We start from the raw sequence: 26072 nt of genomic DNA, 5'->3' as shown, positions 1-26072 counted from the left end.
CTTTAGGTGAACCATAGCTTCTGAACAGGGCCAAACCACAAATATTCCAGGGTCTCCACAGGAACACCTGCAACTTGTTTCAGTAATGGACTTTTACTCAGTGACAGCCTTACCAACCAATTCTGTGTAGCTGAGATTAGATTTTTGCCACCAACATCAATCACAATTATTTGTAAACAACATATGCAGCATTCCCTTTTGTCTTTAAAAGCCCCTAACTTTTGTTCCCTACTGGAACACAATTTGAGTTGTTTCCTGAATCTGTACTCTCAAGTTGCAATTCTAAATCCCAAATAAATTCTTTAGTTTAAGTAATAATAAAAATAAACAAATTTTAAATAAAAAGAGAAGTATGCAATTCTACAATCATAGTGGAAGATTTTAAACACACTTCTTTCAAAAATTATCAGATCATATGGACAAGAAAACCCAAAAGACATAAAATTTGTACAGTTTTTTTGCTTCTTTTGTTTCTTTTATTAATAAGATATATGATCTTGTTTCACCTAAATTGGTCTGTGGGTCTTTTTCCCATCTCTGTCTGGTTTGGGACCACATGATGCTGAAGCTAAAATCTGAATGGCACAATTAACATAAGTGGTTTAATACAGAGAGAACTTCATAACCAATAAACAAAAAAAATTACAAGGAAAATTTTAATTTTTAAATAATCTTATGCAAAACCCAAATTCTTTGCCCCTGCAATAGTAGAAAATGACTACTTATAAAGCCATAGTAAATAACCCAACTAATTTCAGGGGGAAAAAATCTACAAGGCTTCATTTTTAAGCTACAATGCAATAAACTAGAAATTAACTATAAATGACTAGAAACATACATACACATAAAGCCCTCATTTACAAAATTAAAAACACGTTTCAAAATACCACTTGAGTAACAGAGAAAATCAAAACTTAAAATACAATCTTTCAAAATTAATCATGAATCTCTGTATTTCAGAAGTAATGGATTTAGACCAAAGCATTACCAAGAAGAAAATTTATAAGTGTATTTATTAGAACACAAGAATATTTTAAATAAATGATTTAGACATTCAATCCAAGAAGTTGTATAAAAAGAACAAGGTTATTTCCTTTTAAATATAAAAGAAAGCATAAAAGCAAAAGCAAAAATTAATTAAAATAAAGAACAAATTATACCAACTAAGTGAAATAACCTCTGGCAAAGTCTTATTTTGTACCAAACAAAATATATTAGGAACATATTACATATTACTAGTAATAAGAAAAGAGACATAAAAGAAGAAGGATACGGGATAAACTTAGATGCTGTAGATGATATTCAAGGAGATACATAACCAAAATTGACTTGAGAAGCCATAGTCATAATTGACTCAAAAGGCCAATACTCATAGTATATATTGAAAGGCATATTGGATTTTTATTGCAAGGATTGACAAACCTTTTCTTCTACAGGGCCAGATCATTAATGTTTGAGACTTTTCCAGCAATACTATCATTTTTGCAAATATTCACCTCTGCCATTGCAGCATGAAAGCCATCATAGGAAATTCCTGGGAGTGGCTGTGTTTGAAAAAAGCATGTGGAATGGTGGAAGTGCCCCTAGGGCCCCTGTCAATGACAGCTCAAATCATTGCTACTCTTTTCTTAGGTCTCCTCTATATTTAAGAGAAGAAGCCTGGGGTTATATTTTCCAAAATCTGTTTACGGCATGGTTCCGAGTTAGAGTCCACAAACAACAGAAACCCACATGCGATGTAAGCAGTGGAAGAGTAGGAGAAAACCATCATTGTTGGAATTAATTGAAGACAGCTTAGCAGGGCTTATAAGTAGGTGGGTTACATTTGCCAAATTCTGGGACATAGCAAGCCTGTTTGGCTCTCCCATCAAGTTACATTCTACAGTTTAGACATTTCCATTTGGGCCTCCATTTTCCATTTCTTTAGTTTCTTTATTTATGTTGAACCTGGGGAAAGAAGGAATGGTGACATCTGGGGAGAGGCCTTCAAGATTTCAACAAGTGTTTTTTTAAATCTATAGTTACAAATAATACATACTGTAAATACAACATACAAAAATATTTTAAATGACAAAGTTTTCAGTGCATATAAAACAAAAACTAACTTAAAAAGGATTTAATTTATAAGAGCAATAAGAAAAACAAACACTTAGGAATAAAACCTAAAAAAAAGTAAGTAATATGTACATCAAGAAAACTTTAAAACTCTACCGAAGAATGTGAAGAAAGAACAAAATAAATGAGGAACCAGACCACACCCCTAAGTGGGGATTATTCAATACTGTAAAGATGATGACATTTTCCAAATTAATCTGTAAAGTCAATGAAATTCTCAAGAAAACCCAAACAAGTTTGGAGGCCCAAATGTTATTATCTTAACAATTAGGACCCAATCCAAATGGCGTTAGTTGACTTTGGTGCTGGTATGAAAAAAAATGGTCTTATTTTTTTTTTTACCCCAATATTTATTCGATTATTCCAAGATCATGTATTGATTAGTCCATCTTTTCCATGCTGATTTGGATCTGTGAAACTATTTCTGGACCCTCTATCCAGTTTCATTAATCTTTTTATCTATAATTCAGTGGTTTCAACCAGGAGGCTGTTTTTTAAAAGGCATGTAATTATCCACTGAAGAGGACATGACCATGCTAGAAACCCTAAGGGTCTATTATAAATCTTTCACTGAGACTTTTCATGAACTTCTCATAGCATCTTTGACTACTGATACGTTAAACACCATAGGGTATGTCAGTTTTAATAACCTAGAGTTTTTCTAGAGAGCAGATTCTAGAGCCTTTTTCTGCTCAGTGCCCTACTTAAAGGTGGCTAACTCTTGTGTTACTGGATTCAGAAGTCAGAGCCATATTCTTAGATATGCCACGTGGTACCTCTGTAACCCAAATGAACCTACATGGCACAGTTCCTTCTATTTAGTGGTACAAAACACAATAATCTACCCTTTACTTTATAAAGATCACTAGACCCCTAAAAGTTATACTGACGCAATGTGTCCCTGAATATATGCAGGTTTTATTTATTTATTTATTTATTTATTTATTTATTTATTTATTTATTTAATTAATTTGCGGGTTTTATTTCCAACCTTTGGAACACATGTATCTTCTTAAGGCCTCTGATCCACAAACCACTTCTCGTCCATTCAGTCCAATTAGTATAATGGCATTAATATAGTAGACCAGTGACATTCTGTGGGATATTGAGAGGTACAGGTTGCCTTAGACTATATCATGGCAAGGTGCAAGAGAGCTATCGTAGCTCTGGGACAGAACTCTAAAAGTCTATAAATGTCTCCTGTATTTATACTATTACAATAGTATAAATAAATTCTATTTATGATCCTCTTTTCTGATAAGATTGGAAAAGAACACTTTCATTAAATCAATGGCTATATTCCATGCACCTATTATTCTACTCGGGAGAGAAAACCACATCTGGCCCAGCAGCTACAATTTGGGCTACTACTTGGCGCACTTCGTGGCAGTCCAGTTATCCTCCTGTTGCAGTCAGGCAACAGATGATCCAGCTCTGAAATCACATATCAGCATCTGCTTTTTTAAACATTTCCTGGCACTAACTGCTGCAATTTGGCTTCTCTATTAAACAGACTTTGAGATAAAGATTAGTTTGCCAGACATTTGTTAAGGAGTGCTCTTGGGAACCCAGAAATGTAAAAGAGATAGAAAGGAAAGAAGACTGGACAGAGAGAGAAGTGGATCTGTAATGCCTCCCAACAAGAAAGAGCCTCTGGACTTCATGGAGAGGTCTGGAGCTAGAATGGCTTTTCAGAGTTGTGTTGAGTTAGGGAGAGGTTACGGGCCTTTGCGTCTCTCATGCTGATCAGTCATTGGATGCTGGTAACTCCAGAAATAAGTGCAGCTTTGAATGAGACAGATTTTTTTTAGCCAAGGCAGTCCCCATGAAGGGCTGACAGTTGAGAACAGTCTTTTAGGAGCCTTACCAGCAGCTAAAAACAAGTCTTTCATTTATTAAGGAAAATATGAGCTGCTCATCAGAGCATCCACCACAATCAGATGACAGTATATGGGGGCTATTTCTGTGCTTTCTATTCTATTCCTTTATTCAACTTCTCTATCCTTGCACAAATTTCATGTTTTAATAATTACAGTAGTTTTAAAATAGGTCTTGGTAGTGACTAACATTTTTTTCTTTGATATTACTATTGTTAGTTCTTTCCATATGCATTTTAGAATAACTTTATCACTTTTGATTTTTAAAAAACCTCCTGGGATTTTGGTTGTGATTGCATAGAATCTATACATGCTTAGGGGAAATTGGCTTCTTTACAATACTGTGCCTTCCAATGAGCATAAATTACTTCCTTCTTCAATCTTGGTACAAATTTTAGTTTCTAGTGTAGATGCTTTGAATATCTTTTGATACATTTATTCCTAGACATTGGATGTTTCTTGCTGCTATTATGATGGTACTTTTTCTTTGTAGCACACAATTTTTGTAGATTGAACCCATATCCAATATCCTTACTAAATTCAGTTATTAATTCTAACTTTTTATACATTTTTTATATTTCCTAGGTACACAGTTACTATGTCTATGAATAGTGATCATTTTATTTCTTCTTTACCAGTTATTATATACCTTTCCTAAGAGGAAAGGGCAAGGCCCTATTTACTGGCTGAACTTTCAGCACAACATCAAGTGAAATAGTGGTAATGAACCTCCTTATCTCATTCCTAATTTCAAAGGAAATCTTTTCAATATTTCACCATTGTGTAAGATGTTTGCTCTTATATTCTTATAGAACTTATAGATTAAGATATTTCCCTACTATTTCTAGTAGTCTCAGAATTTCTATTGTGAATAAGTTAAATTTTGTCAAATGATTTTTATAAATTTATCAAAATAATCATGTGATTTCCCTCCTTGTCTTTTTTTTTAGTGTGGTAAACTACATAGATTATATTTTTAATATTAAACCAAATTTACATGAGAAAAAACTCATTTGGTATTGGTGTATGTGTGTATGTATATGTATACAAGTTGATTAACATATTTTATATATGTATTATATATGTACTCTTACAATAAAGTAAGCTGTACTGTATTTATTGGAAAAAAATCCACGTGTAAGTGGACTCAGAGCTGAAACCCTGTGTTGTTCAAGGGTCAACTGTACTAAATTCTAACTGCTAATATTTTGCTAAAAATTTTTTTAAAGATTTTATTTATTTATTCATGAGATACACAGAGAGAGGGAGAGAGAGGCAGAGACATAGGCAGAGGGAGAAGCATGCTCCATGCAGGGAGCCTGATGTGGGACTTGATCCTGGGACTCCAGGATCATGCCCTGGGCTGAAGGCAGGCGCTAAACCGCTGAGCCACCCAGGGATCCCCCTTGTTAAAAATTTTTGCATTCACGTTTACATTTGGTCTGTAAAGTTCCTTTCTTGTAATTTCTCTCTTTTTTTTTAGGCTTTTATTTATTTATTTATTTATTTATTTATTTATTTATTTATTTTTGAGAGAGAGAGAGAGAGGGAGAGAGTGAGAGCACGAGTGGAGAGGGGCAGAGGGAGAAGCAGACTTCCTGCTAGCAGGGAGCGAAACATGGAACTCAACTCCAGAACTCCCAGGATCATGACCTGAGCCAAAGCAGATGCTTAATGGACTGAGCCACCCAGGTGCCCCTCCTTTCTTGTAATTTCTTTGCCAGGGTTTTGAATCAAAGGGCGGATGCTATTTGTATAAGGAACTAGTCCCCACTCTCCCTGTCCTTTTTCTTTTCACTTCCTGGGAGAATCTGTGTCTGACTGGTATTATTTCTTATTTTCATTTCTTCTTTAAATGTTTGGAAAGATACATCAGTGAAATTTTCTGGGCCTGGGATTTTTACTTTGAGAAGGTTGTTTTTGGTTGTTGTTGTTGTTGTTTTTTAAATAACATAATTTAAATTTTTAAACTATTAAAGAATGATATTCAGTGCCTTTTTATTCAATGTATGTTATCTATCAAGTTATGGATGGAATGTATGTCATGCACCATTGTGATAGAGGTTGAGGATACAATGGTGATCCTGTGATCCCATAGTGAGCCTATGCTGAAGATATTAAGGTGAGATGTGTTCTTGTGGAATCAATATTCTAAAGGGGGAGACAGACTTTTGTCAGTAAGATAGCAATAAATACAGAATTTCAATTTTAATGACTTCTAAGTAGAGGTTCAGGGTGCCATCAGAGTTGATAATGGGAAATCTCATCTAGGCATATTAAAAACAGATTTTCGTGAGGAAACAATCTTTGAAAATAGATGTTTTCAACCTATTTTCATACCTTTTAATTATTTCCTTTATCTTTAAAAATATTCTCTTAATTTAGCTGCTTCTTTACATAGCTACTTCTCCATGGTGGGCTGTAAATGCAGTTGTATCTCTATTACAGTCCGAAACATCCATCTTAGAAGGAAAATCCAATTCTCTTCCTGAGCTTCAACCTCTCCCTACTTAAGTGGGAAAGTCATTCCTTAGTATTCTCTTACTGCCATTGCTTCTCCCTGCCACATGGTGTCTCTGTTGACAACTGGTCCTCCACAATCAGCTAGGTGATGGAGTCCATAAATCTTCAAAGGATTCTCATCTATTCTCTAAGAATTTATGAAACAAATATCTACACTGTTTTGATTGATATAGTCGACTTGCTTTGTGCTTATTTCTCTGAGCCATATTCAGCCATTGCCCAGACTCTTGGAGTGCTGTTTCAAATTTTTTTCAAGAGATGTCTCTGCAGTTCTGAACGTGTCTTGTTCCAGAACCTTGTCTTTATACTTCTCAAAACTCAAAGGACTCCAGATGCCCTTTCTTCTCAGTTTATCTATCTGCCTTCGTAAGGATTCTGAGACTAAATGTCCTGGCCCAACACCATTCAAAACACAAAAGATGCCTATATAGCCCATTTAATAGACAAAAGCGTGTACTCTGTTTGCTCAGAAAGACAGAGGGATCTACTTCCAGATCTCAGAGGAAATTTGTCTTCTTAAGTATTACTGAGGAAACTTTCTAGTACTTCTTTCACTAGAACAAAGAAATGGAAAAACAAACAAACATCAGTTTAATTTGGGGGATATATATATATATATATACACAGTAAAATGCTCTTTAATTACATACCTTTCTTTTGTTCTAGCTAACATTCACATGAAGAAAGAATAATAATAATAATAATTAGTTATAATCTTGTGAAAATACCTCACATATATAATTACAATATTCAGACTGCCCTGTGGGCTTTTCTTCTCTATTATAAGCAACACAATTCTTTCAATCTTTCCTCAGGTTACTATTTTCTATCCTTTTATTCATTTTCCTTCCTCATTCTTCACTGATCTGTTCCAGTTTGTCCACATCTTTTAAAAAGTGCGGTGACCAAAAAGTAGCAACAATATCCTAATAAAGAGCTCATGAATGCATAATACAGCAGAAAGATTACTTCCAAATGTCCCATGAATTATTCCTTTTAATAAATTCCAGAATCATAATAGCTTGGGTTCAGCGTCAAGACTCCAGGTTTTTCTTTTATATTTTTGTCTGGTCGGTCCTTTCCATTTAAACAAAAAAAAGTACTGAATTTTATTGTGCTTTGGAAACCAATATTTTTGCTAATGTCACTTTGATTCTTATTTTGACATTTCAGAAAAATGGCAACATTTCTAAATGCTAAGTTATTCCACATCTCAATCCCTTTATATATGCTAGATTGATCATTTAGGAATTTCTATTTATTGACTTTTAAAATAACTACTTTGTACTCCTCCCAATACCATAACATTTATGGAGAAAAGCAAAATTTAGACAATAACTAACAATGGCTTTCTGATTCTGGGCATATCTGATTGTATTTTCTCCAACTTCAGCAATGATGCAACAATTTTATACAAAACAAAGACCCATTTCTATTACACTTCTTTCAACTTCTTTCAACAAAGTGCTATAACTAAAGAGGATCTTTTCTGTTAGTTTTGTATGCCAAGGCATCTATGTACCTGAAAGCAAATCAGTGGATTAAATAATTTCTTTATAATTTCATAGCCCCATTAATTTATGTAAGGTCACTTCTATAGCATATCATCTCACTGTTCTGAAAACAGCAAAATTTATTGTATTTTTCTTCAATAATTAATTCAATCAAATACTCCCTAATCCATGAATTTTGAAATAACATTCAGAATCATTAAATAAACCCCACAATGAGGAACATGAAGTTCAGGCAACTTAAAAAATTTGTCCAAAATCAATTAATGATACAAATTGGATTAAAAACTGGTGTTTGTGATGCAAATTATGAGGTTTTCTTCTTCTCCATAACACCATATTCTGAATTTGCCATTTCAATAACTCTTAATGAAATGTAGAGTTAAATCTAATATGTAGAAGATGTAAGTCTATGACAAACTTAAGTATCAAAGAGTTGTAGCTTTATAGCAGAAAAAAAGATTTTATTAGCATTGGTTAGTTCGATGTAAACACTTTCTAATTAGAGCTAAATATACTTTGATAGGTATATTCAAAGAATGTAATGGGGCCCTTGGGTGGCTAAGTCAGTTAAGGCTCTGCCTTAAGCTCGGGTCATGATCTCCAGGTCCTGGGATAGAGCCCTGAGTGCTGAGCAAGGAGCCTGCTTCTCCCTCTCCCTCTGCTGCTCCCCCTGCTTGTGCTCCCTCTCTGTGTCAAATAAATAAATAAATAAATAAATAAATAAATAAATAAATAAATAAAATCTTAAAAAAAAAGAATGTAATAACTAAATATTGCCAATAATTGCTTTATCATAGTTGTGGGTTTTGATACATTGCATCTTAGTTCCAAATTCATCCTTCTATAGGGGGTCTAAAGCTACAGGTGGATCTCTACAGATTACACTTCATAGACTCCTTCAATAGCAATTTTCCTTTTTTTTTTTTAAGATTTTTATTTCTCTATTTGACAGAGAGAGAGAGAGAGAGCACAAGCAGGGAGAGTGGCAGGCAGATAGTTTCAGCAGTCAGCCTCTTCTGCTTCACTCTTCCTGCTCGGAGGGCTCAGCCACAGTCAGGAAGGGAGTGCTACTCAGAGGTCTGCCTGCAGCTTCTGGTTACCCTGCTCTCTTCCTTTTACTCCCCAACCCTGGGGTGGTAGCTACTTTCTGCTCCATTTTTTTGCAGATTCCCTTTGCTCCTAAATAGCCTGCTACATGTGAGTAGCAAAATCCCTGTATTAAATCCTCCTGTTTGAAAACTTCTGACATCTGACACAGGAGGTTATCCATATCAAGAAGACTTGACATCTGTTTTTCAGTATTATTCAGAATTTTGTAAATTTGGAATTCTCTACCATTAGAAAATTCTCTACCATTTTATCAGAGTGAGAAAGAGATAGAGAAAATTGGGACACTTAATGTCTAAGTGTCTACCTACCTTAGAATAAATAAACATCACTCAAATAACTAATCATGAAAAATAACAGATTTCATCCCAGAATTGGATTCTAAAGCCAATGCACAAAACAGAAATAAGATTCAATCAAATTATCCTTGAAAATCTCTTAATTGTTTGTGAGTGTATCACATGTAGTTCTGTGTAACGTACTATATTGAATGTATTTATATAAAATGTGTATAAAATGCACAGTGTACTTTTAATAGTACTCAATGCAAAATATAATTTAAATGATTGCTTTTGTTTTTAAGCATTTATGGCTGAAATTTTATAGTTTATATTTAAATAGTGCAACTAAGTCAGATATTTGGAGAATTGTGGGGGATATAAAAATTTAAATGTTATTATGTTTCCTAGGATATAGTTTTGGAATCCAAGAAGTAAATGTTAGCTAGCCAAGTTTTAGTTGTCTATAAATATGACACTTTTAAAATGCTTATATAAGCATAGAAGTACTTCCGCTAATTAGAAATGATTTAATATACTTTCTACAGCACATGTATTTTGTAAGGATTCTTCCTAGGAAGATTTAATAACTAGAGTGAACAAAATAAGTCCTTATAATTTCTGTTAATTTATAAACAGGATATAATGTTGCTCTGAAATACTCATGAAAATCTATTTTCAAAACTGTTGTTTTTAATGTTTTGCTGAAGGTAGTTCTCATCATGTTGATACATTATATCATAAAGATACACAAAGAGTGTTGGATTTTTTAAATGCAAGTTTTTACAGGTAGGAATCTTTTTTTTTTTTTTTAAAGATTTTATTTATTTATTCCTGAGAGACACAGAGAGAGAGGGGAAGACACAGGCAGAGGAAGAAGCAGGCTCCTTGCAGGGACCTGGATGTGGGCTTGATCCCAGGATCTTAGGATCACGCCCCATGCTGAAGAGAGATGCTGAACCACTGAGCCACCCAGATGCCCTGGAATCTTTTTATATAATCACAAGTATAATGATTAGTGTTTTTTAATATAGTTAATTTCATTCAGGTGAATTTTTGTGATTCTTGGAAATGTAATTTTATTGATAATTTTTATAGGCAATTTTACACTCTCTTAGAATTTATATCACTATCAGTCCTGTTCTCCATACGTTTATTCAATTATGTTATTCTCTATGCAATTATTTAAGCATGTTATTTTATACAATTTTAGAAAAACTACTTTCTCAAACTAACAGTAAAAACAATTATGGCAAATAGCTAACTTATTTAATTAGTTGGAAAATTATAAACATATTGCAACAGTATAAATTTATAATTTTCAATTACTAAAATGTATTCTTCTCTTTTACTTATTATTTTTTATTTAAGTACTTTACTACGATACTTTCTCTGGTAAGACAAAAGGGACTATTATATTCCAGAAGTATGTGAATTATAATATAGCTATCTTGGACCATGAGCTATGTAACAGTGAAGTGGATATTTGAGAGAAGTATCAGCAGAGTATTCAGATAAAAAGTTATTTTCTAACAAATACCCAAAAACTTTTTTACAAGAATGTTTTTTGGAGTCATCTTTATTGGTATTTGAAATGTCTTTGCTGCTTTGTATACTTTGCTTGGCATAACCTTTGAATTAAAACCAGCTGCTTAATTAATAAAGCTTAGTCTTTAAAATTCACCAAACTTCAGACTTCGTTTTTATTAAGATCTTTCTTTCTTTCTTTCTTTCTTTCTTTCTTTCTTTCTTTCTTTCTTTCTTTCTTTCTTCTTTCTTTCTTTCTTTCTTTCTTTCAAAGAGAGAGCATGAGTTGGGGGCGAGGGCAGAGGGAGAGGCAGAGACTCTCAAGCAGATTCTGTGCTGAGTGGGGATCCCAACATGGGCTTAATCTCACAACCCTGAGATCATGACCTGAGCCAAAGCCAAGAGTTGGATGCTCAACTGACTGAGCCACCCAGGAGCCCCAAGCTTCAGACTTTAAATACAGGGTTCCTGATTGAATTAGGAAGCTCTAGTTCAGCTAATAGTCTTCTCATTTAGTCCTGAACAAAATGAGACATAGATAAAATATGAGCCTGTTCTCTCATCTTCCCTCTCTAATACCTTGCTCTCCATCCATGTCATCCCAGAGTATAGGGCAGCTCCAACTGTCCTCTCAGTATCCTGGCCAAGCCTATCGTCCACAGATAGTGCTCTAGGCTCTAGTATGATGTTCTGTCCCATATATTCCCAGTCACATTTCTTAAAATTCAAGTAACCTGTCACAGCTGGAGATAAGCCATCTGATAATTCAGACAGTAGAAGGTAAATGAAAACTACCCCAGGACTTTGCAACATAAAACCGATTTTAGTTAGTGCAGCATGCTGACTGGGAACCATTGTAGGTGGGGGCTGTTGAGTCCTTATCACATGTACATATATTTTTAATATCCTGTCTCTCAGCTTTGGAAAGTAGTATCAAATACAGCAAGAGGGAAAAGATCTCTGTGAGGGTGAGTGAAAGGAAAGGTCTCCTCGAAGGTCTACAAGTTTAGAAGTTTGAAATTTTTTATTGCACTTTAAAGGATTGCTTTAATAATTCAGGTATACAAATTGTACTCTTGAAACTGAGGAAGCTGAGCCAGAAGAAAATAAATTTAATCTCACTTCAAAGAAAGACATGGACCGTAGTCTTCATCACAAAATAATGTGATTATTTTTTATTTGGCCATCACAAAGTATATTGTATTTTTAACCAGTTAAAGATGGAATCTTGGCATGATTTTATAAAACTTGAGCCAGATTAGCTTATTTTATTTGGATCCCTGGTTTATCTCAAGAGTTGGAATTCAGGACCAGCCCATTTGCAAAACTTTCTAATTATCTTCAGAGCCTGAACTAAGCCCTATACATCTTTACAAGAACTGTTTATCTTAGAATCTTGGCTTTTTGTGAAGAAATGAATACTCATCTTCAAGAACAAGTATGTAGAACATAATTATATTCAAATGATTTACCTAAGACTCACAGTAATAAGTCTTATATTTGACATGTTAATAATATCATTGTCATAAAACAATTTACTATTGATGCAAAGTGAAGAGATATTATACAATATGTGTGAAGCGAGATTTTTCTCAGTTTCAAAGGAGGCCACAGTGAGTGGTTCTGCAACTTTGAGAACTCAATTGATTTTTTAAAATTTTACAGTGATATTAAGTATCTTTGGGTTGGTATAGATAATGATGAATAGATTAATTTTTATCTTTATTTTAAAAATTAGTTTAACTTCACTAAAATTTGCAGTTACAAGGGTGAATATCTACTGCCACTCCCGGAGAGCTGCCTTTATTAGAAGTTGGTCCTCTTATCTTGACCAAAGCATTTTCATGATTCAAAAAAGAGGCACATTATGATAAACAGCACTTTGCCTGTGATTTTCTTTTGCTGCATTCCTCTTTTTTCTGAGGGCCCCAATAATAAGGAGAGGTTCTAAATTTAAAAGATGTATGGGTTCAAACAATTATAGCAAATGATTAACTTGTTTAGTTAAACAAGACAACTTGGAAAGTCATAAACATATCATTATCATCCTTATCTATAAAATAAGTTTACAATGACTTAATTGTTGTTTGGGCATTGGGTTTAAAAAAAAAATAGTGCAGATAGAGTATTGACCTCTACATCTCAAGAACTAAGCACATCCTAATGTGGTGTATTTGCAAGGAAGTTAATATTTAAAGGCAGACAAAGAATGACTTTTTGGTGGCACTGACATGTTCTCATATGAAACCCTGGGTATCTTATGAAAAGTGCAAATTGTGATTCAGTAGGTCTGGGATGGAGCTCAGGAATCTGTTTTTTTAATTAACTAGACAGCAGTACCTGGTCCATGGAACACACTTTGAGTAGGAGGCTCTTGAGCAGTGTTACCAATACAACTTTCTGTAATGAAGAAAATATTCTATTATCTGTACTATTTCTTTTATAAAAGAAATAAGACATAATTGGCAAGTAAGTATGCAAATTATGACAAGTGAAATGAATTTTTTTATTTTGCTAATTTAACTATAAATTGCTACATATATCCAGTGATCATTTTAGTGAATGCCACTTCTCTAGACTGCCTATGAGTTAATACAGTATCCCTGGATGTCTAACCTGGTGTCTGAAAACTGAAAGAAGCCAATCTGATAAATATATATGCGATGTCTCCATATAATCAGCTTCTCTAATAAAAGGCAAATCTTCTAAACTTGGACATTTTGAAGTACACTCTCAGAATGAAGGACATATGCATTCTCAACAGGGATGACATTACCCCCAACATGATGAAAATTGGCTCTGGGTTAGGGGGTGGGGGTGCAAAGATAACATGTATGGTACTGTTTGATGACCCCCAAAGCTCAAATTTATCTGACAAAACCATATTCCTTAGTATTTAGTTTCTCTTGTTAGGAAGAATTTATATTTACTTTTATTTTTTCTCTTTAGAGAGGCAATATGTAAAAATGATTGAGAAACACATCTAAAATATGTATCATTATAAACCATATCTGAATTTGGTTTTTTTTTTCCATACCTGAATTTGAATCAATTAGTTTAACAGGTCCCCAGACCACTCACCAAATGATAATTTCACTCTCTGTTAGAAAGTGTCATAAATGTGACACTTTTAGGGGACTATTTTGTCTCAGTGGGACTTAATTTCTTTAATAAAACGTTGCAAAGAATTTCTTGCTTTGCCTTTTAGGAAACAAAAATATGAGAGGGACAGGAGAAATATGCAATTAGTGGGGACTTATAAAAAACACGACAAGATACATTAATGATAAAATTGAAAGTCAGTTTTAATTTTTCAACACTTAGATATACCTGAGAAGCTTTAAGATCAGTAATAGTCAAGAGACTTGCCTGAGACTTGGACTTGGTATCTTTGTGTTAGGAAGTCCGCATGCTTTGCCAGTGCAAGGCCAAGCACACTTAGTGGTAAAATTCTCATGTGGCAAGAACCTTAATGTCAAATACGAATGAACTAGAATTTGAAGTCAGTGCGGTGCTGTGGCTAGGAGCAAAAGCTCTCATGCATCATGTACAGAGGATATCGAAATTTCCATTCTTTCGTTGTAAATGGATAGGCTATTGGATGATAATATTTTCCTAACTGTAGCCTTGGGGAATAATTTCTAGGATGGTGAGGATGCAATTTATTCTATACAGATGACTTTCATCATATTCTTATACACACCTGAACAGAAATGGTGACCTAGAAATAGTGATGTGCTAGGAAATGTTTAACAACCAGCTCTGCAAGGGGGGAAACAATCCCTGATTTATAACATTTACCAAGTCCCGTAAAATATTCCCACTCTTTGTGTGACATGAGATCCTTAATTATGGATTTGGGAAGAGATGTACAATATCACCAAATTCTATAGTACTTCCATCATCAGACATAAATCATCTCAAAAGAATACTGAAAGAATAATTGTGACAAGTGGTAATATCATTAAAAAGTGATGACTTTTAATTATTGTCTTTAATTTTAATGTAATTTATTTATTTGTAAGTTTATGTAAATTAATATTTATTAATGGCTGTCTTTAACAATTGGCTCACAGAATATCTAACAATATTTAGCAGTTGGCGGGTAGCAGTAGGCTCCAGCCACCACAGCCTAGGACAACAAGGAGGCAATGAGTTGAGGACAGATTTACACTGCAGTATCTGTGGGGTCTATGTGACTTTGTTTTTCCCAAGGAAAAGGCTGTATGTAAGATTCAGATTAGAGGCTTTACTGAGCAAAACATTTATTATGGTTGGCTTTTATGAGCAGTTCCCTTAATGTTTTACTTATTCCAGCAGAAAAAAAAATATGTGGTTACATTATATTTGTATATCATAGATCTTAGCTTATTTACATTCTGTATTTCTTTGGTTCTCAAAAGATTTTGTTAGAGAAGTGGCTCCAACTCTTCCCTCTATCATCAAATCTATTGTTAGTAATAGTTATATTCAAAGTACAAGATTTGGTTTGCATAGCACATAGAAAAAAAGATATAAAATCATAATAACACATGAGTTTTATATCACATTTTATAATTTAGAAAGTGTATAACTCACTGGTATACCATAGATTCTTCACTCAGATAAATTTTAAACTACAAATTTTATGCCCAGCCTTACTATTTTTGTCTCATAGTGTAAAATTCATTTCAGCGCATACTTATTTAATGTTTACCATTAAACATTACCATTACATTAGGTGTAAACAAATGTGTCGTATTAAATTAAAAAAGGAGGAACACTAACTATTTTGTCATTTCAGGCAGGTGGGAAAACAAGAGACGTATTGCAATTTGGTCTATTTTTTAAGAGCCTTGAGAACTAGAGATGTTAGGCCGGGGCATTTTTTTTTACTTATATATTGAGACAAAAAAGAAAGTATATGTCTTTCTACTCCCCCCACACCAACCGTCATTACTATTATCCAATAATGAGAATTTTTCATTGTACCTCTGATTGCCAGGAATAGTGGCGGTGATCCAAAAGAAAGAGCCTGAGAAGGATTATCTTCATTATCATGACACTGATTCAAATTATATAGAGATGACTAAGGAGTGAAGAGAAAAAAACAGTATATAGCAAAAAAAAAAGATTTTGAAGATTGGAAGAACTGTTGAAGGGGCGGCCATCACTCTTGAGGGTCTCTGGAGAGATAAAAAGATAAAGATTTGAATAAACTCAGAAAATTTCCCTAGGTTTTAGATAATTTTTAGTAAACTCCTTATTACTCTGAACTTTTGGTTTTGGCAATTATAGTTTTCTTTGGATATGTTACCTTCTATTCATGCTTTGATGGAAAAGCCAGGAAAGAAAGAAATCTATAACATAAGCATCTTACTTCTATCCTCCCTAATTATCATTATATCCATCAAACTCTAGGTTTGACTCTATTTGCAATCTGAAAATTTTGATTTAGGCAATTAATTATCATTATAAAGTATATGAACTATATTATACTGAGCTATGAAATACCTTAAGATCATTATATTCTTATGAAACTTACATTGTTAATAGTTTTTAAATCTTCAAATAGCCTAATCTTTTGACCTCCCTCCTTTAATTCTCCATACAGCCATGGACTCAAAATCAGCTGGACCCAAAAATAGTAGCTAAGCTGCTGACTGAATCACACCGTACTTTAAAGAACGCTTCAGCAATTTTGCTTTGTCTTTTGCCCTAGACATCTCTTTATAACTTTTCTGTTCTGATAATCTATTCCAAATTTCCTGCTTACCTGTGAAATATTTCTGCAAGGTATTTTGCAGCCTTTTCCATTCATTTGTTGAGCTCACAAAATCTCTGCTTAAAATATGACATTGGTGAAAGCCATGAAGAAAACAGCTATTGTTCAGACTGGAAATGTCTGTGGCCAAGAATAGCAATGATTTCTCTGGTGCCATTTCTATCATCAGTATCTTTATTCCTGGCAATTCAACATCAGCATTTGGAGATTTTATTGAACAAAGGAAAATTGAATTAATGAGCCAACAAAAATGATCAACATCAAAGACTGGATGTCATTGGAAAAAGTAAGCAAAAGAACGAATGTGTTCAATGATGTTAGTGCATTGCATGACTATTCTAAAGGATGTCACCTATCCACCTTTTGAACACAAAAAAACATAGGTTAAAAGCTGGTACTACAATTGCCTCTTCCAAGGATAGATTTGGACATGATCCCAGTGAATATATCACCGAGGCAGAGTGAAGATTTTCCCTAATCTCTAAGACTTTAAACCCAGAGCCATTCCATTGAATCTTCACCGTATTCTAACACCCACTTAACTAATTCATTTCTACTAGCTGTTGTAATTCTGCATGCAAAGGATACAACAGTTCTAACTAGCACTAGCCAAAAGGAAAATGTTGAAAAATTGTTTATTATAATTCTATATTAGTCTACCTGCTTGGACTATAATACCGATTATGCTCTGTAGTGAGGTAAGGGGTTGAAGACACAGGTATTTCTCAAGATTCTAGTGATATTAGGACTCAACACCAGAAAACTAGGATCCCCAGCCAGGGCAAATAGTGCAACAAAAACAGACCTGTTAGAAAGTTCTGCATGGTCAATCAAATGCTGGCATAAAGAAATACACCTCTGAGTCTTTAGTCCAGCCTACACCTGAGTCATACTCTAAAATATGGTTCTGGGTGACTTTTCAAACCTGTTGAAATATTATAGCTGGGTTAGTTGTCATAGCCAAATTAAACAGATTGCTGAGACACTTGGGGGTTATGGCCTAAATTGGTCTATTAATACTTGCCTTAATACTGTGCCTTACTGCGGAAGCTTGACATAGTGGTGTTGCGGCAGAAAAGAAGCTTAAGAAATCAAAATAGCAAGGAATTAAATGGTGTACACAACTGGAATTTTAAGACTATTGTATTCTAATCCTAATCTTAGGACTTTTCCTAATTGGAAGAATTTGAAACCATGCATTTTTGCTGCAGTTTTCTGTCGGATGAGGAAAACATTGTCATCTTAAACTTAGCAGTTTAAAAAGGTAACAATTACAACCCGACGTTTTGAATGTGCTAAATATGCTGCAAAATATTAAAGGTATTATTAATTCCTCTATTTTCATCTTAAGAGTTAAGTCTTTCTGGAGAAGAAATTTACACTTTACCCTCAAATTTTCCATAGTGTATCTTACAACCATCCAGAGAATGCATATGAAAAATGAATATCCCTTGCTCCACTCCCTGAAGAATCTGACTTGGTCTGTCTGAGAGATGTGCACCTTGGATAGCTCGACTGTAAATGGGGCACAGACTACTCTGCAAATACTGCACCTTGACTAGCCTGCATGCAACTCATTCTCAGCACACCTGCTGGTCTCTCTGATATCAGGAATTACCCTGTAATACGTGTATGTGTTAAAGAAAATCACACTGGGTATGCAATTAATCTGGTTTAATATTTGATACGTATATAGATCACTATGAGAGAAATGTTTGCATACTAGCCTCACCATTGAAATTATTCCTTTTTAAAAAAATATTTTATTTATTTATTTGAGAAAAAGAGAGCGAGCATGCACAAGCAAGGGACAGAGAGAGGGAGAAACAGACTCCCTACTGAGCAGGGAGCCTGACATGGGGCTCAATCCCAGGACCCCGGCCTCATGACCTGAGCTGAAGGCAGATGCTTAACCGACTGAGCCACCCAGGCGCCCTGATAATATTCTTTCTATCTTCATCATCAAATTCCAATGTCCAGCACATGAAAAAAGGGAAGTTTGATGAATGTGAAATATTTTTCATTTATAATACTTTTCTCCTCAAGACATTTTTCTTATGTATTTTGGAAAATGCTAGTAAATATATATAAATATTATGTATTTTAATAAATCAACATCTGATAATAAGGCATTTTCTCCTCTTTGTCAGGAAGTGTGTGTTTGTGTGTGTGCGTGTCTGTGTGTGTGTGTTAGAGAGAGATGAAAAACATGAGTTATCTTGGTTGAAACAACCAAATACACAGAAAATCATGCCTGAAGGCAATGCAGCTAGGAACACTCCTCACATTCTACCATGGAACTGCATTCTCAAGTAAAGGAAGACCATCAGCAAATGCTGGGTACCACCAAGTGTGGCAAATATTTACTACACAACAGATCTCTATAGATCAGTAATAATAGTCACCACTTAAATTCCTCTCGTGAGTATGGTTTTTAAAAGGCCAGATATTGGGGCAGCCCTGGTGGCTCAGCAGTTTAGCGCTGCCTTTGGCCCAGGTCATGATCCTGGAGACCTGGGATCGCGTCCAATGTCCCACGTCGGACTCCCTGCATGGAGCCTTCTTCTCCCTCTGCCTGTGTCTCTGCCTCTCTCTGTGTCTCAAATAAATAAATAAATAAATAAATAAATAAATAAATAAATAAATAATAGATAGATAGATAAATAAAATCTTTTTTTAAAAAAAGAGCAGATATTATAATATAATATTATAAGACTCAGTTTCTAAAGATGATACCATGGATATGGAAGGAGGTATTAACAAGGTAATGTAGAAGGAAAATAATGCTGTAGTTAATAAAAATGCCCGGCTTTTGTATGTGGTTAACCTCTTGGCTAGATGGAATTATTTATTTTCTATTTATTATTCAACTTCAGCTATTTCCTGACTTCAGATTTTTTTTTTTTCAGGGAAAAAAAAGATAGAAACTGATAATTAAGAGTGCCTGAGTGGCTCAGTCGGTTAAGCATCTACCTTCAGCTCAGGTCATGATCCCAGGGTCTTGGGATCAAGCCCTGTGTTGGGCTCTCTGCTCATCGGGGAGCCTGCATCTCCCTGTCCCCCTGCCTGCTGCTCTCCCTGCTTGTGCTCTCTCTTTCTGTCAAATAAATAAAATAAAAATTTCTGTCAAATAAATTTAAAAAAAATAAAAATAAAATTTTTAAAAAAGAAAGAAACGGCTAATTAGACAATTTCCTTATCATTGTGCAATCCCTAGGTCTTGCTCTTAAGACCCAATTGTACAATATAAATTTCCTAAAATTTCAAAGGAAATAAACCTAAAGAAGATACAACATTTTCATCTATTTACTATTTTGGATATCATGTAACTGTCTGAATTAGTGGGTATTGAATTCATGCTGCTTTCCTTTTAGAATTTTAGAAACAGAGTCATGATAGTAATCTTCCCTAAATTCTTGCAATTGACCACTCTAACAAAGTTTATTTCAGACATACACAAGAAGGTCATCTGCAATAAGCCCTTAAAAAATACAAATATATTAGACACCAGAAGACTGCCTGTAAGCCTTCAGAAAAATATCAGAGAATTATTTCTGTCGACCTCCCTCCCAGCCACCACCAGATTCTTCCGCTTACATATGCCCATGCACCACAGGGCACATAAGGTGCCTTCGGTAGTCTTACATAATACTCCTTCCTTGGGTCTCCTTTCCAATGCCCTTTCTAGGCATGGTGATAAAAATTTGTCTTATTATTTTCATTACAGATTTATTAGTTAATCAATACAAATTGCTCTTTTTCAAATTAACAACATTTGAAGACAATTACCAGCTTTATAATCAGGTCTTTTATGCCGCATTAAGGCAGGATTTATATTGACCAGTTTTATAAATCAATCAATACTTTATAAAGTTAGATGTGGCTTTATAATTTGGTAGTTTCCAGAGGAAACTATCTTTAATTCATCAGTTATTCAAACTACTGCAGAAAAGTCTTACTTTGTACTAAAAATTCACTTACCATTAAGATAGGAATTTCAATTAATATTGTTCTTGAATTTTGAAAATTCATTTTCACTGAGTAGTTCAAAAAGAATATCAAGCTCCCTTGAATTCCAAAATATGTAAATATCTAAGTAAATAGCTAATTTACTAGTATATTGAGTAGATTTTCATTTATATATTTACGATTTAAATTTAAATGGAATTATTTAAGTAAATGCACAAGAGGGGAGAAAACTCTATAATAGTAAAGAACAATCAGCAAAATAATAGAGAAATACTTAATTTTTCACGCAGGTTTAGGAAAAAAACTGGTAACCCTAGAGCAATTTGAAGCCAAGGAATTTTATAATAAAATTCATGAATAACAATGGAAAGGATGTTTGAAGTATGTGTTGAAAAGAAACACTGTAAGCCTTTGGTCTTACAAACAGAATTAAAGTTTTTTTTTCCCATTTTAAATTTAAAACAATTTTTTTCCATATTGTGCTATATATACTCATTTCTAACAGATTTTTCTTGTCTGAATAGAATTCTAAGGACTATTTTGGAGAATCTTTGGGCTCATGTAGGAGACTACATTAGAACATAGCATCAAACTAAAGTATGTAATTAATTCAAAGGGAAAGAGTTTTGAAATGACTCGAGATTTTAGTTTAGAAGGCATATATTCTTTCTGCCATTCTCAGGCTGCTTCTGTCGTGGTGACAGGGGCGGCAGGGGGAGAAGCAAGTTCAATCCTCCTTTAGTCCTGTTACAAATTATATGATTCAAGCTTCATTTGGTTTCCATGAATATGTAGACATAATATTGGCAATTCTATTTTAATCCTCTGAGTTTTAAACTGATGCAAACTCAGAATAAGCCAATATACTCACAAACCAAGTAAACTTGGGGGGAAAATGTCTTAAACTCTCAATAACACTAATTGTAATACTTTTCTTAAGAATTCTTAGGAGATCTGTTCTTTCTCTTTTCTTCTGACTGCACTACAAATACATACATATATATTTGATATATATATATATAAGAGATATATATCTCTCTATATATTTCATATATATACTCATATTTCATATATATCTCATATTTCATATATATAAATATCTCATATTTCATATATATACTATATATAGTGTATATATATATATATATATATATATATATATATGCACACACTATCTTTACTTTAGGACATTTTTCCTAAGCGTTGAAATGTTTGGTTCTTCCTAGCATTTTTAAGAAACACTATTTACTCAAGTCAATATCCATTTGGCCAAAAGAGTATATTTATCACTCTTTATATGAAAACTGAAAATAACTCCTGAAGCTTCTAACTGTTTGTTTTACTGTCTTACTAAAAAGTCTTCACCCACACAGAAAGAAAAAAAATTCTTGATGTGTTTACGTTTTACATGTTGATTTGATAAGCTTTTAACTTTGACCCTCTATACAGAATATATATGTCTCATTTCATTTATTCAAAATTGATTTATTAGATATCTAAAATCTAGGCACTGTGGAAGACCTCGGGAAAAATTTGAAGATGTTTCTGTGCTATTGGTGAGTTTATTCAGCAGTTAAATTACTATGAACATAAATAATGGACAAAATCTCGGAAATAGGCACTAGTACAGATATTCAATTATGATAAAGCATGAATGCTCTGTTTGCAAGAATTTTAACGTGTGAGTGGATTTTAATGTGGTGTTAATTAATATGGATGACTAATGTGGATGTTAGTTAATGTGTTTTAGAGGGGGTATGATAGATTAAAGATGGCTGTAAATGCAAATTATTTTTCACTCTTCCCTTTGAGAAGTAAACTCTAACTGAATGGGGACTACCCTCAGTGACTTATTTATCTGATTAATAGGATGCACTGGAAGGAACATTCTGGGATTTCCAAGTCTTAGACCATACAATGACTGTGGCTGCATCCTTGACTCTCTTAAGATGCTCATTCGTGTGGGCTTATTCCCTCTGAGGAGCCAACTGACATAAAGTGAAAGGTTGAAGCTACACAGAGATGCCAAGTATTGCTGTCCTAGTCAAAAGCCCCAAATCAGCTCTCAACTGAAAGTCAAGCATCAACTAACAGCCTTGTGAATGAGCCAGCTTGGACGCCAAATCAGTAGGACTTACAAATGAACAGAGCCCCAGCTGACAACTGTCAGTGATGTTCTAGAGACTCCAAGTTAGAAGATGTATACACTATACTTCCAGGTTTTTCAGCAAGTATTTATTAAATATAAATTATTCCTTTGATGTTAGCTCACTATTATGAAGTAGGTGCCTACGGGTCATTTACACCCACTGTATGAGTTTAGATATGATGTAGAACAGCTAACCTGGGAAATCTCAGTGGCTTAACACATAAAATGTTTATTTCTTAATGATAGTACATATATAATATAAGTTGTCTGCTGACTCTACTCCACTAAGTTATGAAGGATCCAGCTTAGTGGAGGCACCACTATCTCATAGCTACATCTTCTAAGACACAAGTTCTTTCTGTTTGTTGAGGTAGGGAAAAGACTGGAGAATCACTTAAAAAATCCCTTTTCACTTTCACTCACATATAATTGACCAAAACTGGCCACATGGCTCTTCTAACTGAGAGGACCATGCAAATATAGATGAGCAAATGAAGTATGTTTGGTATTCCTGACTTTCCACACTCACAGACTTGGATTATAGTCAGGACTTTCATGAGACATCCAACTTACATTTGAGTGTTAGGTGTGAACATAGAAAAATTTGATGAAAATGTAGAAGCTTGAAAAATGAAAGAAACATGGCAAACATGACCAAAAATAGCAATAACACAATTCAGAAGAACAAGACAAAAATAAGAAGAAATATTTATTTAGGGTTTAGAATATGCTAGATATCTTCTAAGAAATTAACATGTATTATTTTGTTTAATACTCACAACTACTTTCTAAAGTAATAATTATTTTCCTCATTTTATAGATGAGAAAGCTGAAATACAGAAAGATTAAGTAATTTGCCCAAGGTCACACAGCTAGATGGTGGGTGACAGAGATGAGATTTGAATCCAGGCAGACTTCCTCCAGATTTAAGAGGAAAAAAAAAGAATCCAAGGATAGTACCTGAAGTAAGACAGACTGTTGTATTCCAAAAAGCCTAACAGCATTGCATCATTACCATATCGAAATTCTAAGGACCAGAGTCTGATTCTCAGCCTTCCAAGCTCAAAAATATCTATCATCCAACCAGCCATGGACTTTCAGGAGTAACTAGAGACTGACGCATAATCAGAATGCTATGGTATAAATTTATAGTGAGAATTTGTATGGTTCTTGTATCCCCCCGAGAACTTCATTCTCTTTGTTTAGGAAAGCTGTGAGGGAAATAGAAAAGGTACTTGTTTATTAATTTATAATTAATGGTGCAGTTGCTAAGTAGCCCAAGTGCCAGAGTTCTCAGATCTGAGCAATATTCCTCCAAAGGAAATGGATATTGAACCTTGGTGACAAGGAACTGGAACTAGAAGTTAGGCATGTGAATCCACTGTGTGTTGACATTAAAGAGAATAGAATGGAGGTGCCTGGTGGGCTCAGTCGGTAGAGCATGTTACTCTTGATCTCAGGATCATGAGTTCAAGCCCCAAATTGGGCATTGAACTTACTTAAACATGAGGGAGAGAAAGAAGGAAGGAAGGAAGGAAGGAAGGAAGGAAGGAAGGAAGGAAGGAAGGAAGGAAGGAAGGAAAGAAGGAAGGAAGGAAGGAAAGAAGGAAGGAGGGAAGGAAGGAAGGAAGGAAGGAAGGAAGGAAGGAAGGAAGGCAGGCTTCCAGAGGCTTCCAAATTTTCTCAGTTCATGATACCCTGAGTACCTCACAATTCTTTTCACAGTGCCCATGGGATGAAGGAAATATCAAACAGTTCTTTTTGGAGAGTAAATAGAGTTCATTAATTTCCTAAGTACTCATTTGTTAATAACATAGAGCCATTTGAAAAAAAAAGTATAAATTGAAAAGACTATATATATGTATATTTCATTATTAAGAACTAATAGGCATGCCCCTGTTGGACACTACACAGCTTTTCAAACCTTGAAAGCAGATTGGGTGACAACACCCCCATTTCTATTCCATGTTGATTTTCACGTGGTACTTGCAACTAATCAAAGAAATTGCTGAACACCCAGCTCTCCAAGGATATGACTTCACTGAAAGGAATGTAGTACTGTCTGATATTCGAACCATGAGGTGCCTAGTAGTCTGTTCAGCGTCTAACAGATGGATATTAGTATCGTTGTGCTTCCCTTGAACATTTGTAGTATAGCACGGTGCTCTAGTGTAATCTTGGGGGGCCCTAGACAATAGAGAGGCACAGTCAACACTTGCTTCTGACAATTATAAGATTTATAATTGTCAGAATTATAAGTCTACCTTATAGGACTAATCCTCCTTTGGTTGGACCCGTCTATTTTTCAGTTACATTAATATTTTTACCTGATACTTTTGCCCCAGGGCTAAATTCTTGGGCCTCTACCACTGAATACATATCTCTTTAAACCTTCTTTACTATTGAACTCTCAGACGGCAACCCAATTTACCTCAATCCCAAGCTCCTTGGGAGAGCTTCAATGCAGCTTTTATAGACATATAACAGAAACTACTCAAAACTACCCAGGAAGTTGTTATGAAAGCTGCAAGTATCAAGCTGGGAAGATCATTGATCTGGAGTTTTTGGGTCTGTCACTCTGCTAGTCTTGGTATCAAGCCCAAATGAAATGTGAGTGCCAGACTGAGACATCCCAGATCTTTACCTCTGCCACTTGGACCTGTTTCATGAACTCAAAAATAGCAAATATGAATAATCCCCCAGACCAGACTGAGGTCCCACAGGTGTCAAAGCATCCTCAGCTCCCCCACACATAATGTTCCTTTCCTTCTTCTTCAGTCTAACAGTATGTGTTTCATTTTTCTATGACAAAAAAAAAAGAGGGAATAATATTTAAATAAGTAGTAGTTAAATAACATATTTTGGCTACCTCTGAATACATTAATCATGTACTCAGTCATCACAGCTTCAGAGAAGAGAGCTTTGAGGCAGATCTCATTAGAAGGTCAAAGAGACAGAATTTTTACAAAAATACTCTAAAGACTGTCCCTAAGTAATCTATATGTTACAGGTTTCAGTAATAATTGAAAAAGACTTTTTCCTCCCTTTTCCAATGTAGTATATGTTGCCACCACTCAGAAATAAAAACAAGTATATAAAGTCAGAGAAAAAATATTAGTTCAATTACTTTTCTCTGTGAAAATGATTCCACTGATCATCAAAACCCTCTGGTCTAAAAAATGGAAGCTGATCATCATTACCAAATATATCTTTTTTTCAGTTTGTCTATTCTTAGCCAATTGTTGGAGG

General features: G+C 34.4%; 1 long non-coding RNA gene across 4 annotated transcripts in view; it reads left to right on the top strand.

Moving 5' to 3' along the window:
* The window catches only part of LOC112654362 (uncharacterized), a 54999-nt gene that overhangs the window by 18528 nt on the left and 10399 nt on the right, over positions 1 to 26072 (top strand). Inside the window, exons 3-4 of one of the 4 annotated variants that reach the window (XR_004805160.2) lie at positions 17870 to 17969; positions 19615 to 19881. The exons of 1 other annotated variant lie outside the window; for it this stretch is intronic. This is a non-coding gene — a long non-coding RNA (uncharacterized LOC112654362). Of the gene's footprint in view, positions 1 to 10231; positions 11058 to 17869; positions 17970 to 18109; positions 18363 to 19614; positions 19882 to 26072 lie in introns of those variants that run through there. 2 more of the 4 variants (XR_003132941.3, XR_004805161.2) reach the window with 2 other exon arrangements.

Source organism: Canis lupus, chromosome 15 (assembly GCF_003254725.2).
Source record: "Canis lupus dingo isolate Sandy chromosome 15, ASM325472v2, whole genome shotgun sequence".
Classification (NCBI taxonomy): Eukaryota; Metazoa; Chordata; class Mammalia; order Carnivora; family Canidae; genus Canis; species Canis lupus.
The sequence above is the reverse complement of the archived record's forward strand: the minus strand, read 5'-3'. Positions and strand labels throughout refer to the sequence as shown.